The sequence below is a fragment of the Neofelis nebulosa genome, chromosome 1 (assembly GCF_028018385.1).
Source record: "Neofelis nebulosa isolate mNeoNeb1 chromosome 1, mNeoNeb1.pri, whole genome shotgun sequence".
Lineage (NCBI taxonomy): Eukaryota > Metazoa > Chordata > Mammalia > Carnivora > Felidae > Neofelis > Neofelis nebulosa.
In genome coordinates this window covers 217,920,420-217,940,961 of record NC_080782.1, presented here as the reverse complement: position 1 = coordinate 217,940,961, position 20,542 = coordinate 217,920,420, and the positions used below count along the sequence as shown (strand labels likewise).

Here is a 20,542-nt window from a genome sequence, read left to right as displayed (position 1 = left end):
GCCTTTGCAAGGTGACTTGACTGAAAGCTTAGGGAGGCAGATGGAATCAACTTGAGCCATCCTTTCCCTGTCCACTCAGAACACCTTCAAATGGATACCGTTTTTCTTACGCAAAGCAATACCACTCTCTTGCGCCTCTACCCAGAGCTACTTCCAAGCCTGTATTTACACATCCAAGGACTTAGCAGATGCTTTGAGGTTTCACTTTAAAGAGTCTGAGTAAGTTCTTAGACAAGGGTCATCTTCTTCCCCAGTCTCTACCTGGGACATCGTCTTCCCTAAAGTGTCTACCTATATCTACTTAGATACCAAAGACTGTGGGTATATATAAAACATTTATTTACAAACTTACACATACATACACTGTTAGTAAGAAAAATGGCAGTATTCTCTTCATATTTTTTTTGTTGTCGGCTCTTGTTCAATTATAAATATATTTTAAACATTTTCAGTGTTAATCACTCTGATCTACATGATTGTTAATGATTACATATTACTCTGTCTTATGACTATAGTGTACTTTTCTTATGTAGTTTTGACATTGTTTCCAATGTTTCACTATCATAAATAATTCACTGGAGAACATCCTTGGGTCTATATAGTGTGGTGTCCCTGACACCTGTAACAGCCTGACACTTAGTGAATGCACACTAAAATATTTGTTGAGTGAAAGAGTGGACATGTCAACTCAATTCCATTCTGGGCACTAGTGTTTGTTTTTATGCTCTGTATTATTTAAGTCCAGACTTTTTAAAAAATAATAATGGGAGTTATCACAGGACTGTGCAAATAAAGATCCCGGCTCCGAAATGTGGTTTCAGTTAATGTGATGCTAATGCAAAGTGAGAACTGCCCGGTTAACTTTGTTTCCTTAATTCAAAAGTAATGAGTGCTAACTTTAGACAACTTGGAAAGTAGAAGAAATGTTAAATCACCCATAATTATATATATCACCTATATATATATATATATATTTCTTATTAATCTTTTTTTATGCAAATATGTGGTTTTTTTTTTTACAAAAAAGGTTGTTTGTTTTTTTTACAGTACTTACATACTATTAAGTAACTGCTTTTCTTCACCTAATATATATATATAGATTGTGAACAATTCCTCATGTCATTAAATATTTTTCTTTTATATGGTTGTTATCAGGTTCTTAGGGTTACGTTCTATGGATGAACTGCAATATTTTTTAACTAATCTCTCACTGTGGGTGAAGCGCCTAGGTTTTTGTATAAACCATGAAAAAAATTCTAAAACGTAATTAATTTATATGTTTTTGTGGTTTTCAAGTGTACTACAAAGATATATTAATTTTTAAAAAGCAGAGACATATACTGTACTAAATATTATAGTATAATTTTGGAAAGTAGGTTGGAGAAAAAGTAGGTGGCACTTTTTCATGTCTTACTTGATACATTTCTATGTTGTTTGAAAATTTTATCAACAGTGTGTATTAATTTTATGATTAAAAAATACTAAAAAGGGTTTTTAAATTTTATTATTTTTTTAATTAAAAGATTCTGGGAGGGGCATTATGCTCTATATAATTTTTTGTTGTTGTCTGCTCTTGTTCAGTTATAAATATATTTCAAACATTTTCAATGTTAATAACTCTGATCTAGAAATGACTTGTGGGGGGCATCTGGGGTGGTTCAGTCATTTAAGTGTCCAATTTTGGCGCAGGTCACAATCTCGCAGTTGGTGAGTTCGAGTCCTGCATCGGGCTCTGTGCTGACAGCTCGGAGCCTGGAGCCTGCTTCAGATTCTGTCTTTCTGTCTCTATCTGTCTGCTCTTCCCCTGCTCATTCTGTCTCTCTCTTTCTCTTTCTCAAAAATAAACATTAAAAATTTTTTTAAAAATAATTTAAAAAATCTTTTATTAAAGTATGCTCCATACTCAATGTGGGGCTTGAACTCATGACCCCCAAATCAAGAGTTTTATGCTCTACCAACCTGGGCCCGCCAGGTGCCTCTGTTTTTAAATTTTAATTTACACCCAGCGCCCAGATCTTGGTTTCTAATACCATTCTCCAATAAAAGGAACCTGGGCTCCTTGAAAAAAAAAAAAAAGGCTAACTCTAGGCCTGGGGCAGAGGAAATTCAAGACGATCCTGGAGCATCCGGTAGTGCCAGAGAGTAAGAAAAAGCTCAAAAAGCAAAAAAAAAAATTGTGACGTATCAAAAGGACACAGGCACTGACCTGCAAGAGCTCCCAGTGGCCAAATCTGGAACAAAGTGAGATGCAAAATAGATGATATTGGCTTATAACCCAAAGTATAAAATAAATATCCGTGAGTTCCTAATGTGATATAAATAATAATAGCAATAAATAATATAAATATAATGCAAATAAGTGATTAAATAAATAAATAAATGGGTGGTGGGGGAAGTGACAACTCTTGCTTAAAGGAGAATTCTAAATAATTTACATAGACCCTACCCAACTTCCAGGAGGGGAAGCTTAATCACCCCCAGTCAAAAGAAAAGAAAAACCCACGCACTTTGAACATGGTGAGCTGTGTTTAGGGAATGCAATATATGCAAAGGTGCGAACAGTAATTATGGTGGCGAGCACTACCTCGCAGGGTGGTCGTGGTCGACATAACAGTGATAAGGCATGTTGATAGCACGTTCCTTTGGTAGGACATGGTGAAAATGGCACTTTAGGGACACCCGGGTGGCTCCGCTAAGTGTCCAACTTCAGCTCAGGTCATGATCTCGTGGTTGGTGAGTTCCAGCCCCGCAGCGGGCTCTGTGCGGACAGCTCAGAGCCGAGAGCTTGCTTTGGATTCTGTGTTTCCCTCTCTCTCTGCACCTCCCCCACTTGCACTCTGTCTCTAGCAAAAGTAAATAAACATTACAAAAATAATAATAAACACTATGAGTTAGAATCACATTTTTAGGCCCACCTAGTCCAAAGCTTACGTTTTTAAGATTGTGTCTTTGTCCTTTTTTCACTAGGGCTACCTTAGGCACGCCAGTGAGATCATGGCTCTGTCTTTAATCCTGCCCTGCCCCTGGGCCAGCAGCCCCACCCTCTGTCCTGGGTCTTAGCCGTCTGGGGTTCCCACATGCTAGAATTAAGCCTGGGTGGATTTTCTGGGCAGCCACTGATACTTTGGATCTTTCACCTTTCAGTCTATCTTCTTGCAGTCGATCAGGTCTTGGTAAGGATAAGAGCTAGTTTTGTTAAGGATTTTAGACTATTCTAAGGGCAACAGGAAGCTTCTGAAGATTTTAAGCAGAATATGAACTAGGAAGGAGGGAGGGAGGAAAAGTGACTCTCGGAATGACTATTCCAGCAGCCCCTCGCGGCCAAGATGTGGTGGGCCTCCATCAGGGTGCTGGCGCTGTGGGTGAGGACTTCTGATCCCAAGACAGTGAGTGATGATAATCACACACATTTATATACTCCTGTGGAGTTTACACTGCAAATGCTTTCACATTCTTTGTCAATTAATGTTTACAACCCTGGGTAGAATTTCCATGTTGCAAATGAGAAAAACTGGAGCCATAGGAAATTACGTGAATTGCTCAAGGCTAAGCAGCATAATTTTAACCCAAGCATTTTGATTCCAAATCCAATGGGTTTTCCAGTGCCCGACTGCAAGATTAAGGGGGAAGATATATGTTAGCGATTTGGTCTCTTGCCCTTTGGGTTAATCGTTTTCAAAATTACTATACTTACAAGCTTAAAAACACAGATTACTGGGCCCCACCCTCGGAGATTCATACTCTGTGTTCCTGGAGGGGGCGCAGGCCTCTGTGGCACCCTCGGGGGATGTGAGGAGAGGGGCTCATGAGGCACGCTCTGAAAACCAGAACTGCCATGGTCTTTGCTTGTTTTCCCAATTTCTCAGTGCACAGGCAACACTGACCGGGGGCACATGTTCTCCAAGTACGTGTTATGATAATTCAAAAATGGATGTAGATTTTTTAAAACTATTATTTGAGCACTCATCCTTCCGAATCTGACTGGCATTGGCAAACTTGGTTTTGCAACTATTTTTGCTGTTTAGTGACCACCTGGTCCTTTTTGCTCCTGTCCCGCCTCAAGGCTCCCCGGTGATCACCGTCCCCATGTCCCTGGGCCCGGTGCCCGTGGCTCCCCGGCAACAGGCCTCGGGCCATGGCAGGGCGGCCACACGCCTACTTCTTTAGAGCCTCAGCCTCAGCCCGGAGCGACGGGGGTCAGAGCAGGAGGCTTCGTAGCCACGGAGAGAAGGGGACGGGAAAAGGCTGGTGTGACTATTTCCCCATCTTCCCCACTCCTGCCCAACTGCAGGTGATGACTTTGGTGGGTCATTTTTCTTTTAAGAAAACAGCAAGGTTGTCCATATCAGCTCCCTGTCTTATTTGGCCTGAATAACGGATTTGCTTTCTATTTTGTTTAGCTTTCTGGTACAGCTAAGATCAGATGTCCTTCTTTATGTCATTGCTTGTTTGTTACTACTTTATTTGAAGGTCACGTAAGGCTGGAGGCTCACTATTTATGAATTCTATCTACTTTTCAATCATCACCTGAGAACTAATACCCGTGCCCTTGCATCTCAAGTTACAAAAAAGGGACCCCAGCCAGTGTGGTTTAGGTGCTCTAAAGAGCAAAACTGCAGGGACCCCACAGTGGTTTATTCATTCGGTTTTCCTCAGCCTCCACCGGCCCACCATACACTTCCTGTCTCCTCACACTCCACAGGAATGTTTTCCTGGAAGGCAGAGTCAACCCCGGGGAACACTATTCTTTCCACATACTAATGGCTTCTCAAAGTCTCCCCAGAGGCACGGCCTCAGCAAGGGTTGCAGGGGGCAGGTTTCCACTTTGCCCAAAGGAGCCCCAGTCTGCCACTCATGCTGTTTGCCAAGTCCAGGGCGTGTGTCCTTCCCTCCACCTCGGCTGAGTGGTCTCTGGTGGGGAGACGAAGCATGAATGTTTATGGAGTGCCCACTATGGGCCAGACCCCACTGAGTTGCTTTGGTCAGTTACAAACACCTCCTTCTTTCAAGCAGATGGGACCCCGCATGCTAGGCATCATCTGTGGCTCTCTTGGTGGTTGGTACTCTCCGGGACCCCTCAGTCCTCAGGGAGCACACACCTCATCTCCTGGCCTTGGCAGGGTTTCCCGATGGGATTTCCAAGGATCACAAGTCCTTCTGGAGGTGCCCAGTGCTGGGGGCACCTGGAAATTCTTCAGCAGGACCCAGTTAACTGGTACAGCCACACGGTTGTCCCTGCCCCCAACTTTGGTTTATCTCAGAGCTGACAACTGATAACTTCTTACAGCAAGCTCCTCAGGGCAGGAAATATTTCCACTCACTCAAAGACACCCCTCACCTTAAAGGGGACCTAGAGGAGATCTTGTCTCTGTATTTCCCTCCAAGGGGCTGCTCACAGGGCACATATGCCCAGTCTCTATACAGCAGCACGGCCAGGTGAGGCCAGCAAACCTTGTTCACCCCAGTGTGGTAACTTTGGACCTTTTTGAATAATCCCTACTGATTCTGCTTGTGGGGTGGAGGAACAGCCCTCTCCATAGTCACTGTCCCACAAACACCCCCCTGATGTTAGGGGGCCTGGACACATCCTCCACATGGGCTACACCCTGGGAATGGTGAGACCTTCCTCTGCTTTCATAACCCTTTTAGACAGTGGGTCCGTGAGGAGAAGGGAGGACCCAGGATTGGTCCAACCTGGTTTCTAAGGAGGACAGCCTAGAATCTACATCATGACCACTCAAGGTTTGGTGAAATTGGGTCTAACCTTCCATGGTGTTTAATCAGAGAGCTGGAGGTGTGGGATAGTTAGAATCTCTGGGCAGAGAAACATCCACAACAGGCAAGTGGCCTCACGGAGGTGGGGCCTGTATGGGTCATCACGGTGGAAGCAGGACCCCTCACAGCAGCTGGGGGAAGGGAAGGATGACAAGTTTCAGCCCTCCAGAGGGAGAGGAGTATTCTGGCAAGGCGTGGGAAGATTGTTGGGCCCCAAGCCAGGCAGCTGTGGTTTGGGGCCAGGTTCCAGGGCCAGCAGGGAACTGGAGTGCCAAATGGGAGCTGAGCAGGTGCCCAGTCATATGGTAGACTTGGCCCACAGGGTGGGTTTAGACAATAATACTCGGGCTGTAGGGCACCTGGGTGTCAAAGAACTCTCCTTATATCCCTGGGTACTTGGCTTGGGACAGCAAGACTAATCAATCCTCTGTCTCCCCACTAGTGGCCAAAGACCCCAAATTATGAAACAATAAGCTTGAATAGGACTAGCTCAGCTACCTAGCAGGATAGAGAAAGTGTGCAGCTGTCCTGGAGATATAGGATTACCTTTATCCCCATCCTCCCCCCCCCCCCCAGATTCTTTCTTTGAGAGGCAGCCATTCCTATAAACTGAAACAGATGAGTTCTTGCAAAGATGGCTCATAGATTTTTTTTTATCTCTGAAATTCACACACAAAGAGGCTATAGATGATGGATATGTACATCTATACATACCCACAGACACACTCATGCATACGGATAGGTCTTACATACATAGTAGATGAATCCCTAAAAAGTCATATTTAAGTTCAGTTTTTATAAATAATCCCTACTTAAAATTATCAAGGCAGCATCTTGGTGGATCTTCCTGCTCTCTTTAATTAAATAATAGGACATATGCAGCCTAACTCTTTTTTTCTTTTCCTTTTCTAGTTTTTTGCCAGGAAACTCAGAGCTGAACTTTATATTTAATTTCATTACTTCCTTAGTTTCAATCTTCTGCTAGAACCGTTTTCTTCTTTGAACCCATTTTGTTATGTAACTTCTGGATACAGGTCCTTGATGTAATAGCTTCATGGGTATTTATCAAATGTAATTTTCAATGACGTTAGAAGTGATTAATGAGTAAGTAATAAATAAATGGGTTGAATTTTCTAGAATCTTAAAAACATGTACCAGGAAGTTTCTCAACTGATGGATTACTAAGTTCTGGAAAAACAGAATTCTACTGTAATGCACAATATCCTATTTTGGAACCCACCTGAATGGATATGGGAATGTGGAATTCACCCTCTGCAGTTGCGTGTGAAAGTGGGTACCTCCGAGTTGGAAGGGATTAACCAGAAGGACCTGTTGGGGGAGGGGCCTGCCAGTCTCCATGTACGGGTGTGCTTTGCCAACATCACTCCCTTTGCACCTACTCTCTCAGCCATATTTGCAAACACACCTAGGAATGTTGGCTACATCCTCCCTGGGCAATTCGGACAAAGCTTTTGCAGTCCTTTATCTGACCTACTTGGTCAACACGGCGCCTTGACTCAAAGATATCAGGGAAGAAAAAGGCCTGCAGTGTCATTGAGTCCATTCCTCAGGGTGGGGCAGGAGGGGAAAGCAACCTGATCTGCCCCTTCCACCTCTGGGGAGAAGCGTGTGGTGAATTCTCCTCTTTATACCCAGAGCAAGCCTTCGGCACTGGCCATCTTAGGAGTGACCAATTCAGTTTCTCATTCTGGCATCTCCCCTTTACTTATCTTCATCCTTACTGTGTTCTTGGAGACAATGTGCTGAAGCAGGAATGTGTGTTCAGAAAATCTTTCACAAACATGTCACGGGGCCAGTAGCTGATGTGCTCCCCAGCTCTGTTAACGCCAGTCTGAAGGTGCAGGCCAAAGCTCTGCTCTGCTCAGGAGGGGCTGGCACCTGGAAGGTTCTGCTGATCCTCTGTGCTGTGGGGTGAGTGGGGCACACAGTACTGCCCCCAGGAGACTGAGAAGATGAGCCACTCTCTGGGCCAGTCTTCCAGGGCAGGGGGCCATTGGTGTGGAGTGAATGGGATTAAGGATCCCCAGTGTGCTTGAGGCAGGGAATGGATACATGGAAGGTATCTCCCCTCTGAAGCAGCTCTTTGGGCAGAGTGTCGTCCTCAGGCTTCATTTCATAGGTCAGAAAGGAAAAGTCCTAGGGCAACCTGGAATTGTCCTCAAATAAGCCAAGGACAGACAAGAGGGAAGGGATTCAACTTATTCTGTGCAATTATTGAGGGGCTGAACTAGGACCTATGAAGACAAGTTAGAAGGAGACTGAACTGGGTTCAAAATGAGGAAAGTTTGAGGAACACCTGGGTGGTTCAGTCAGTTAAGTGTCCAACTTCGGCTCAGGTCATGATCTCATGGTGGGTAAGTTCGAGCTCCACTTCGGGCTCTCTGCTCTTAGTGCAAAGGTTGCTTCAGATCTTCTGTCTCCCTCTCAATCTGCTCCTTCCCGTTTGCACACACACACACACACACACACACTCTCTCTCTCTCTCTCTCTCAAAAGTAAATAAACATTAAAAATGTTTTTAAAAATGAAAGTCATCCTTTATTTTTTAAAAAACACAAAAAACAAAAATCAAAAAAAATGAGGAAGGTTTTCTATCTCTTGGGGTTGTTCAAAAGTGGATTGGATCTTGGGCACCTGGTGGCTCAGTTGGTTAAGCAGCCGACTTCGGCTCAGGTCATGATCTCACAGTTCGTGAGTTCGAGCCCCACACTGGGCTGTCTGCTGTCTGCACAGAATCTGCCTCTGATCCTCTGTCCCCCTCTCTCTACCTCTCTCCTACCTCTATTTCAAAAATAAACCTTAAATAAAAGTGGGTTGGGTCTATCCACGGTTAAATCAATAGAGAAAATGTGGTGTATACACACAGTGGAATATCATTCATCCTCAGGACGGAAGGAAATTCTGACGCTCACTGCAGCATGGATGAACCTTGAGGACATTGCCAAACAGAAGATGAGGGGTTCCGTGGACGGGTGGTGGTGACGGTTGTACAAGTGAATGCACTTCATGCACCGAACTGTACTACTTACAAATAGTTAAAAGGGTAGATTTTATGTAATGTATATTTTATCAAAATAAAAAAATTAAGTAAACACCATTGGATATTAAAGGACCTTGTGACAGTGAATGAAAAGTGGCTATTAGCCAGCTTGTCACATTAGCACGAGTGTGTACCTCTGGTAATTGCCACTGCTTTAGTTTTGGTGACACAGTCCCAGAGACCACAATCTAATATGGAGAGGAAGAGGCTAATTACTCAGAGTTTTAGAGACAGTTAGAAAATAGAGGCAGGAAGGCAAGTTTCCTTAGGAAAAGGGACTCATTTGCCTTCCTCGTGTATGCTTGTGTGGGTGGCAGGGGTAAGGTACCCATTAGCTTGGGGTATAGCAACAGGCGCTGTGCTGTAGAAGAAAGATTCTTTCTAGACATTTTAGGTTTTAGTTTTGTAGTTATTTAACTTCTTGGGGCTCACTTTCTGTATCTGTAAAATGGGAATAACCTCTTGTTTGCAGAAATGGAAAAGTCATATCTGAAAGTACCTACCACATAGTGATTATCCGCAAAAATGTTCATTATTATTGGTCTCCCCGCGATATTCATTTTTTAAAAGTTTTCTGTTTAGGACATATTTTACCATGATTTGCCTGTCAGTGATGTGGTTCTTGCCAAATTCATCTTAGCAACCGGGGGATGGAGTTGATATGCAAAACACATTATGCTAACTCTTACTGACAAGGCAATATAACCCTGTGCTATTTTGAACATCCTGGGGTGTTTTACAAAAGGAAGCATGATTATTTGTTTTGGTTTCATTGAGACCTCTCTACTAGTCCATCAGTGGCAGAGCTGAGACCCAGCCCCTTGACCTAGGAGACCCTTGACCCCCCTACATGGCCCACTTAACTGTCCACCAGCTCTCACCTAAGCACCTGGATCAGAGACCCATCTGGAAGAGGTCCAAGAGGTACCTCATCAGCATTCTGCACCTCTGCCAAAGGACGACTGGGAGAGGAGGCCAAAGCCAACCAGGGAAAACGAAGGCTGAAATGCTTTTTCTAACCAATCCATCAGCAATGAGGCTGTGGAGTGTTCCTCTCTCCTAGCCACCCCCATACGTGCCCGTAGTTCCCAGGGCTTAACCTGATAGACTGGTAGAACAGAGGGAAGCTTCCACAAGGACTCAAGGAATAGAAACACTGTGAAATGTGAAACAACCACTCCACCTTGTTAACAGCACTTTGGGGCACAGAAAGGGAAATTCTGGTCTGTGTTCAAGCTAGCATGAAGTGCCTCTGCCCATTTCCCCACCCCCTCTGAGGGACATTTGGCAGCATTTGAAAGTGACAAGACCTCGGAGGTTGCAGTTGTCCAGGCTTGGTCCTCCAGTGTTCCAGGTAGACTTTGGGTTTCGTCTGATCCTTACCACCTGAGGCTCAGCTGCCTCAGATGGGTTAACAGCAGCTTATGGGATGACAATCGTAAGTCACAATTGTAAGACATGAGCCATTTTCCCTATACTTCAATCCCATCTTGGTGTTTGATATAAAAGATTGCCTAAACCCACCGGTGACAAAAACCCAACTAAAACTAATTTGGGTAAAAATGGGAAATTACAGGCCTTGGGAAATCTAAGAGTAAATCTATGTAGCTGAATCAAAGAGCCCCAATCACATCCTTATGACAGTATTCTGTGTTCTCTTTTTTTCTGCACATTTCCTATGTGGTGGCCTCCATTGTCACTCTTCCTCCCTGGTAGCAGAAATGGCCACCAAGATCTCCAACTTTTTACTAGCTTCACAGCTTCAGACCATAGAGAGAACTTCTTTCTAAATCATTCCATTGTCAGATGATTTTCCTGACACTGGTGAAACACCAAAAATAAGATTTAGTTCCTGCCTTCAAGCTTCTTTCAGTGGATGGGTTAAGCTTATGAGATCATTGGAGTTTGACTGGTTTATTAAAAAAAAAAAAAAAAAGACAATATAATTTTGAAACAGGATGTATCTGGATATGAAGCTTCTAGAAGGGATATTGGAGAATCAGGGAACTAAGTGAATGCCACTAAGTGCCTAAATTCAAGGAGTAGGGGCTCCAGGACATGGAAGGAGAAAAAAAAGAAGGGCATTTGAGAACATTCTTGCCTCTCACAACTTTGATTATAGATCATTTCCAACAACTATAGTTAGTTCCTGGTTTCCAGATAATCATGATTTGTGGTGATCTAAACATGAAAACCACATAAAGTGTATGTGAGTGAATTGGTGAGAATCACCCTGGAACACCAAAGGTTTGACTCCACCTTCTTTTAAGGATCTGGCATGTGTCACGAAGGGGATAGAAGCCTGCTTGAGAAAAATTAAAAAAAAAAAGAAAAGAAAAGAAAAAGCATTTCTCTAACCACAGACATTCACGGTAGGGGATCAAAGACTTCTGCATCATGGCCAAAATGGAGTAACAGGGAGTGAATTCACCCTCCTGCCTTCAATAACGAGAAAACTGGACAAAATATATGAAATCATAGTTTTCAGATATTAAACAACAGGCAGCATTGAACAATGACCTTGAGAGGGGATAGGAGGTGGGGGGAAGAGGTGAGTTCTACAATTGTTGCATCTTGCTACCTGGAGGCAATTTCCAGACTGCAGTTCAGGGAGGGAGGACCAGAACTCGATAGTCTCATTGCAGTGAGGAACCGGAGATCCAGGTGAAAGGAAGTTGATGGCACTAGAATTTATGGATCAGGCTGTGAGAAACAGAGCTACAGAGAGAGAGCAAGCTCCAGAGATCTGCAGAAGGGTCACTTCAAAACTTTAGCTGAAATGAATTAAGTCAATCAGAGAAAGACAAATATCATATGACTTAACTCACATGTGGAATTTAAGAAACAAAACAGATATGAACATAAGGGAAGGGGTAATGGAGAGAAAGGGAAACGAACCACAAGAGACTCTTAATGATAAATAACAAACTATGGGTTGATGGAGGGACGTGGGTGGGAGATGGGCTAGATGGGTGATGGGTATTAAAAAGGGCACTTGTGATGAGCACTGAATTCTGCTCCCGAAACCAATATTGTGCAGTATGTTAATCAACTAAACAAAGAAAAAACAAACAACAACAACAATAAAAAACACTTTAACTGAGTACTGATCTATCTACACACAAAAGGAAAGTATCTGAGAGGAAAAACTACCTGAAAGCAGCAGGCTGAACATTTTCTGGGGCTCACTTAGTAGTGGGACTAAATAAGTCCTGAACTAAAGGTTACACTGGACCCACCACAACAAAGCTTAAAATCAAGCCTTGTAAGGATCCAATTTCTCCCAGGTAAGTTAACCCTGTGCCATAATAAAGTTCAACACTACTTAAAAGAATACAACAAAATCCAGCAAACAATATAGAACTACAGTGTCAGGCATCTAGTAAAAAATTATCAGGCATGCAATGAAGCAGGAAAATGTTACTCACAACAAAGAGAAAAACTGATCAATAGAAACAGACCCAGAAATTATAGAAATGACGAATTAGATAAGAACATTAAAACAGCTATTTTATTATATTTTATCTTTTTAAATATTTATTTATTTTGAGAGAGAGACTGTGAGTAAAGTAGGGACAGTGAGAGAGAGGGAGAGAGAGAATCTCAAGCAGACTCCATGCTCCTTGTGGAGCCCAATGCAGGGCTCAAACTAATGGCCACTGGATCATGACCTGAGCCATTATCAAGAGCTGGACACTTAACTGACTGAGCCACCCAGGCAACCCCAAAATAGCTATTTTAAATATGCTACCCATGTACAAGAAAGTAGAGGAAAACAGACACAGGATGGGAAGATAAACTGATAACATAAAAAAATACCTAGATGGCACATACATAGATGAAAAATGCAATAACTGAAATGAAAAATAGTGGATGAGATTAATAGTTGATGAGATACTGCAGAAGAAAGGATAACTGAGGTTGAAGACAGAGCAAGAGAAACTATCCACATGGAAACATAGAGAGAAAACAGACTGAAAAAATTAAGAGAGGTTAGTGACTTGTGGGCTATACATATATAATCCAAATACACTGTATCTGTATAATTAAAGTGCCAAGAAAATGATGTGATGAGTGGGGAGAAAAATGTTTTAACTTTGGTGAAAACTATAAATTGGCAGATTCAAGGAGCTCAACAAACACCAAGCAGAATAAGCATTATGAAAACCATGCCAAGTGGTGCCTCGGTGGCTCAGTCGGTTAAGCGTCCAATGTGGGTGCAGGTCAGGATCTTATGAATTTCGTGAATTCAAGCCCCGTGTTGAGCTCAGTGCTGACAGCTCAGAGCCTGGAGCCTGCTTCGGATTCTGTGTCTCCCTCTCTCTCCACCTCTCCCCAATTGGCAGTGTGTATTCTCTCTCTCAAAAATAAATAAACATTAAAAAAAATTTAAGAAAACCATGCCAAGACACATGATAATCAAATTGTTGAAAATCAGTGGTAAAAGAAAATCTTCAAATACAGTCAGATGAAAAGGGACAAATCACATACCTGGAAGCAAAAATGACAAAAACGGCAGATTTCTTGTTACAAACTGTAATCCAGAAGACAATGGAGTGACATCTTTAAAGTGCTAAAAGAAAAAACTGTCAATCTTGGATTTCATGCCCAGCAAAAACGTTTCAAAAATAAAAGTGAAATGAAAACTTTTCAAACGTTTCATCACTAGAAGTTCTCCAATATAAGAAATATTAATAGAAGTTTTTTAGGTAGGATACCACACAAGAAAAGGATCTACTTAAATGACCGGAGAGTGCCAGAAATGATAAATATGTGCATAATTTCCTTAAATGATGACTGATTGTTTAAAGCACAAATAATCACAGTGTATTGTGAGATTCATAACACCTGTTGAAGCAAAAATGTATGAAAATATCACAAAGATAAGAAGGAAGAAATCAAAGTATACTGTTGTAAGATTCTTTGGCTATACTTAAAATGGAATGATATTATTTGAAGTTAGACTGTTGTAAGTTAAAAAGTGTAATGTGTCCCCTATTGGGACCAAAATAGGTTACACAAATCACGTCCTGTTCAAAACAAAACAAAACAAAACAACCCTCTGTGGAGCTAATTCAGTAATTTTATCATTCTCAAATTTGTGTCTTTCATTCTGGCTTTAGTTATAGTGGTATTTGTAATTTCAAAATGTAACCTGTCTCTGTAGTTCAACATCTGCTCCTGTTCTATTAAACATTGCCAAGTAACAGCAAAGGAAGTATTTTCAGCATCGTGCTGGTCTCGGCAAGCTAAATTTGGTACTGTGGAATTTGTTGGTGAGGATAAACTATGTGAGAATTCCTATGCTTGAAGCAATGCTGGCATCAGGCCATTTCTATTTAAATGATGGGTTTGGACAAAATTGTGTTTACAAACTGATTCTGCCACTTACAAACTGTACTACCTTCTGTGGGGGGGAAACATGTAAGGTCTCTGTGACTTGGAGGTCCCACACCTCGCAAAGAGAAGAATATATACTTCTCCGGTGCCCTTCCTTATTTACTGTAGAATGAATAAGACTTTTGGAAACTGTGATGGAAAAGTTGCTTACTTAAGAACTCACCATTCTTGTCAGAGGAGGAGAAAATAATACTGACTGACCTCAATAGTTTTTCCACCATCGTGTCTCCCTAGTCAGGACTACACGTGGCTTATGTTTGAAACTATGAGCTTGAATAAAGTCTATTACTTGGTGGCCAGATCATTTGATAGTGGTATAACATGTTAAATGGCACTGGACAGCTTAAAGAAGGAAGGTATATGGTTAATAAGTACACCTAGACAGAGGCACAGGCAGCCTCACTTGGGAATAAAGAACAAAGGGGATTCAGGAGATCCCGACAATGTCCCAGTTCTGCCATTAGCTAGACCTAAAGCAAGGCCATGTGACCTCCGTGGGCCTTAGTTTCTACTTGGACCAGAGTAATGCTTCCCTAAGTGGAGTGCATACCCTTGGTGGTATAGCACATTTTTTTTCTTTTTAATATATATAGATGTATTTTTAAAAATATAACTGTTTTAGAGAATATAACTATAGCCAACCAGAACTTTAGCAATATTATTGATTAGGATGAGTTAACACGTAAAACTCAAGTCAATATAAAAACAAATGTTATGTAAACAATAGTCCACACAATACCAAGGCAGAGAAGAAAATCTGAAAAGATTATCAGTCTAAAATGCTGGGTTTAGAAATATTTTTTAAAAGCATTTATAAGAGCACATAATTTGCTCATAATATTATAAACAAAATGAGAGAAATATCCTGGCAACAGAACTGTGGAAAGTAGATATCAGATGGACTTGGAGGAACAGACGAGTTGACTCTGAAGCCAGCAGTGGGTGAGGTCGAGAGATAACCTGATTTGCATTCCAGAACCTCTGAGACACCTCAGAATTGGTAGCATCAGTTCCTTCTGGAAGGAAAGGTGGGGAAATAGGTTTGAAAACAGGACAAGTGTGCTTGACAGTCTGTTGAGGAAAGAGTAGGACACCCTCCATCAAGCTGCCGAGCCAGACGCCAGCCCCTTCTCACTCAGATGGTCAGGAGACTCCACGAGAGAATTCTTCAAGAAGACGAAACTGTTGGAATGCCATGGGCATCAATGCTGAGGGAAGATGTATGCAGCTCGGGGAAGTCTGGAGATACATTAGTGAAATGTGTGTCAAAAAATCTTACCAAACCATACTACTGTTGTTTTTCATTTATTTTTTTGAGAGAGAGAGAGAGAGAGAGAGAGAGATAGAGAATCTTAAGCAGTCTCCACACTCAGTGTGGCCTGATCATGACCCTGGGATCATGACCTGAGCCAAATTCAAGAGTTGGACACTCAACCAACTCAGCCACCCAAGCGCCGCTATTGTGCTGTGATTAACTCTGTAAAGGGTTTCCCAAGGAAAACAAAGAGCTGTGCAGACAAGGAAAACTAATCACAGTTTCCTGTTTGGCTCAGATGGTAATAGTGGTTTCACCATTAAAGTCATGTCAACTGAATATTGCCTAGCAGAATGGGCAAGGTGGAAAGTGGATGTGGGCAAGGAATGTTGAAATTAAACTTCATCTGAGTCCTCCATAGAAGGAAGTCAATAGATACTGCTAAAATGAAACATAATAATAATAACTGAATATAAATATCCAGGTTTGCTTTTAAAAATAAAGAATTGAAGGGTGCCTGGGTGGCTCAGTTGGTTAAGCATCGGACTCCTGATTTCAGCTCAGGTCATGTTCTCATGGTTCATGAGTTCAAGCTCTGTGTCGGGTTCCACTCTGAAAACATGGAGCCTGCTTGGGATTCTCTCTCCTCCTCTCTCTGTGCCCCTCCCCCTCTCAAAATAAATAAATTAAAAAAAATAAAGAACTGAAGGCAAATATGAAAATAATCATTTAAAAGCATTGAAAATGGTAACTTCAAGAGGTGGAGTGCAATTTTATTTTTTGTAACAAATACTGTAGAACTATTTCATCCTTAACTATATGCAAAATAATTTTGGCGCAATTTCAAAAAATTCCATTTAAAAAGTTATGAAGCCATTATGCAAATGACAGAACTTTGGAAAACACTGGCCTTGCAAGACTTTAACCTCCCAAGAGTCTGTGAGTTGATTGAGAGAAATCACCACGCTCCATTGACATTTGTTTGTTGTCCTGATGCCCAAGTCACAGGCATTTATTTATTTAAGTTATAGTGAATTATTCTGGGGAGACTGGTGCAGAGGATTCTAACATGGAGACATCACAAGGTTTTATCACCCACACTAGAAGTGCTTGTGACACCTGATAAACTTCAAGTACTCATTTATAAGGGTACATTTATACATGTTTGCCTAGTAAATATGACTCCCCAACCCTGTTTCTAAGTTACAGATGATTTCTGGAATGGCTGGGATCAGGATGCATATACCACAGCTGTAAGGCTTTACTGGTTCCGATTCATGACATTTGTTACCTTGGAAATGTGGGGAATGGGTGGTCGTCTATCGTTAAGGGGGATAAAGCATGTAAAATACCAGGCACTGAATAAAAGTGTGTTACCTTCTCTTTCAGGCACCGCCATGGAGAAGATTAACTGGCAATCATTCAAACTAATTATTTCTTGGGTTCCTGGAATCTGGAACCAGAGCGATGGTTGGAATGTGAAGAGCTTCTTTTATACAGCTGAGCCTGATAGCTGGAGGAGTCTAGACGTATATCAGAAGAAAGGAAAAATTAATAGAAAATGACTAGATTTTACACCCGATCGTTTGGAACATTCCAAAACCAAGAGAAGCCTTTCTTGTCACACGTGATTTCATGATAATTAGGGCCAGCTGTGTCTGGGCAATTCAGGTCAAGCCAGATGCCAAACCCAACTCAAACACTTACAGGAAGATCCTCATCGTCAAGAACCTCCAAACATCCTGTAGAAAATCGAAAGAAGGTAAGTTATGTTATCTTTTCCCTTTCTGCCTAAATGTTGTTCTCCTGAGTACTGACAACCTCTATGGTTTTCACTTGTGCTTTATGTCTAAAGGTAATGTGGCTGCTGATACATGGTGCATACATGGAAGAATCCTTAAAGGGGGAGGGGCATCATTAGCAACTTTTCCATTCTGCTGGGATTAGTTCTTGGATTGTCGCCCTTACCCATAAGCCAGACTAACTCACCCGTAAGTCACATATTTGTGAGCCAATAAAGATGACCTGTCCCAGCGTCTCTCTGAACCAGGGATGGTTTGGAAGGAGGGAGACTTTCACTATATGCTGTGCTGTAACTTTCGACTTTAAATAAACATATGTATGAGAATGTCCTATTCAAAGAAGTAAATGTGATTAAAGAAAAAAAAATTTTTTTTTCCAGTGGAAGGATATATCGATTTGCTAACTGGCTCACCTTAGCTGTAAAAGTTCTAGTTGGCACAAACCCTGCTTTAGAAACTGGAGACTTCTTTTCCTCCAGGTCATTTCAATTGTATTCTTTCTGTTGAATTGTGGATTTCTGAAAGCATTTTAAGTTGCAGGTCCTTTTATCTCATGTTTCTTTTACTTCTACTTAAGGACTATTATATATATTATGTATAATATATATATAGCTGAGATTCCCAATAAAGCCATATAGTACTTCACTTCACTAGAACGAAAGCAGGCCAGGCCTGAAAGCAGTGTCGTGGTTTACTTGGTCCCAGGGCTCCCTGTTTAACTCGAGTTCACCTGCTCCTTCTCTTAGGTCCCTGTTTCCACTGGTCACTTTGTTGCAGCTGGAAAGGAGGTGGAACAAAAGCCATGGCTGTACTGCTATTTGCCATGGTGACTGACTTGGGGCTGAATGGAGAATTCACTGCATTCCTGATGTTGACTCACTTCCACCCAAAACCCTTGGGTTGAGGTTGAAACTCAGCTCAGGCTTTCCAAGGGGCTGTTCCTATGAGCTGGCCTGGGATGATCTTATCTGGACCAGCCCAGGGGTGTTCTTCATCTTGGGGACTTCAGTCAGCTTGTTCTGTAGCAAGTAGATTTTTTAAAATGGCTTAGGGGTGCCTGGGTGGCTCAGTTGGTTAAACATCCGACTCTTGACCTCAGCTCAAGTCTTATTCTCAGGGTCATGAGTTCAAAGCCCTGCGTTGGGCTTCACGCTGGCAGAAGCCTACTTAAAAAAAAAAAAAAAAGAAGAAAGAAAGAAAGAAAAAAAAAAAAGAAATGGCTTAGCTATCTAGAGGTGAGAAAGAGAATTCTGAGAAGAATATTCAGAATGGATCTAGGCTTATCTTTGTTCTATGACCAGTAGAAGCTCCAACAAAGTAGCTGCCTCCTCCAGCTGTCCTAGATCTGAGCACATGTCAAAAGTATGCCAGGAAACAGGCTGTCTCCAGAAGTGCGGAGAGCTCATACTTAATTGGATCCCCTGCTTCCGTTACTGGCAGCCACGCTCCTAGAATCTTTCAAATCCTGCAGCGAGACTAGTATAGAGATGCAATAGTATTGTTCTTGAAGGCATTTTAACCTTTTCATTGAATAATTCAACAATATGTAATAGAAGTCATACTATTGACCCCAGGTTTCCCCATTTGGGCGAAACATATACCCACTTTATAGATCAGCACTCCCTAAAATGAACTATTTGTACCTAGAGGACATGCAAGACAATCTTCCGGGGAAAATAAGAAACTATTTGAACCTAGATTTTTTTTTTATCTAAAACAAAACAGAAATTAAACTTTCCTAATATTTAATAAGTGGGCTGACCCAGGTCCCCCTATCTTAGCCCACATGCCAGAAGGTCAAGTGTTCTAGATTACAGAGGAGAAAACTTGAAGGAATCTTATAATGTGGAGAGATTAATAGCATCACCATATATTTTTTTTGGTTTTAATGTACTGGGACACACTGTAGTTTTCGTGTGAAAGGCTGCAGGGAATCACAGGTCTTATCATCTAGTTTTGATAAAACTAAACCTTATAAAAATAGGCTAATGGCACAAAAGCGTGTCTCTACTGTAATCAGAGAATAAAGCTAATATCAAAATACAAACAAATAAACAACAGGAATATGGTAGGGAAGACACCCCCCTTATTTGTGAAGTAAAACTATGGTAAAATTAAGGACAATCTAGTTCATCACATGGCCCCAACTAAAAATACTAGGGAGAGCAGTAATCTGATGATTTTATCTTTATCTCATCCCTTTCAAATTTCTATTTTTGTAACTTTTTAAACATACATAATATGTTAATGGAATTCTACATGTCTATAATTTTATAAGTAGATAAACGTTTCATGAGCGAGTATGCTCAAACCTTTTCTTACTTATGGGATAAGCAATCAAAGAGGTTTGGAGACCACTGTTAAAGAGCAGCAAACTCAAGGAAAATAATATTCAATTATGTCTTGTGTTCAGAAAGCAAGTGAGGGAGAGTCAGAAAACAGAAAAGTTCTGTCCTTCTCAAGTCCAATCAGAGCAGGCTCCCACCTTTCTGGGTCTCTATGATTCTCTAAAATGCCAGTTTCTTAAAATATTATTTCTGATATTGCACATGGATTAAATCCACGAGGCAGTAAGACAATGCTGTGGAAAGAATGAGAGTTCCAGAGTCAGGCAGCTCTGGGATGTAGCCCAGGCCCTGTAATTCACTTGCTCTGTAACCTGCACAACCTCAGTTCCCTCATCTGTCACGTGGGGGTAAATGACCTCACAGAGATGCAAGGATTACACAAATTAATAAATACCAAGTGTTTGGCACATGGTACCCTTCCCTCCCCTGCATTGTAACTATAATTCATAATTATAATTATAACTGCATTTTAACTTTAATCATGAAATTTAACTCTAGACAGTGAGGTTGGTCCGAAGACTTCCAGAAATCAGAAATCCCATGGAAATAAATTATTCTCCTTATCTCCAAAGTGCTCATGCAAATTCCACTCTACATGATCTGAGACACCTGCACTGAAATCCACCAACACTACACTGAGCTCTTCTGGCACCTTCGTGATGCCAAAGAGCACGTTTCATTTCCATAACTCTCTTGGTAATACTGAAGGACCATGTCATTAGGAGACAGAGTACTGAAACCATATCCTCTAGGGAGTCATATCAGAATCTTAGGAGTGGTGATTGACAAAGCAGATCAAATGAAAGTAAACTTTTATATCTGTAGATAAAAAATGCTTGCATTTTTTCACACATACCATGAAAAGTAAAATTCAACAAGTCATGTTGGCAGGTGGAGGTAG

At 41.6% G+C, this 20,542-nt stretch overlaps 1 long non-coding RNA gene across 1 annotated transcript in view; it reads left to right on the top strand.

Moving 5' to 3' along the window:
- LOC131485372 (uncharacterized) overlaps positions 1 to 17,800 on the top strand; it is an 86,594-nt gene extending 68,794 nt beyond the window's left edge. The window contains exons 3-4 of the long non-coding RNA XR_009248797.1: positions 16,881 to 17,253; positions 17,347 to 17,800. This is a non-coding gene — a long non-coding RNA (uncharacterized LOC131485372). The remainder of the gene's footprint in view (positions 1 to 16,880; positions 17,254 to 17,346) is intronic.
- Positions 17,801 to 20,542: the final 2,742 nt, after the last annotated feature.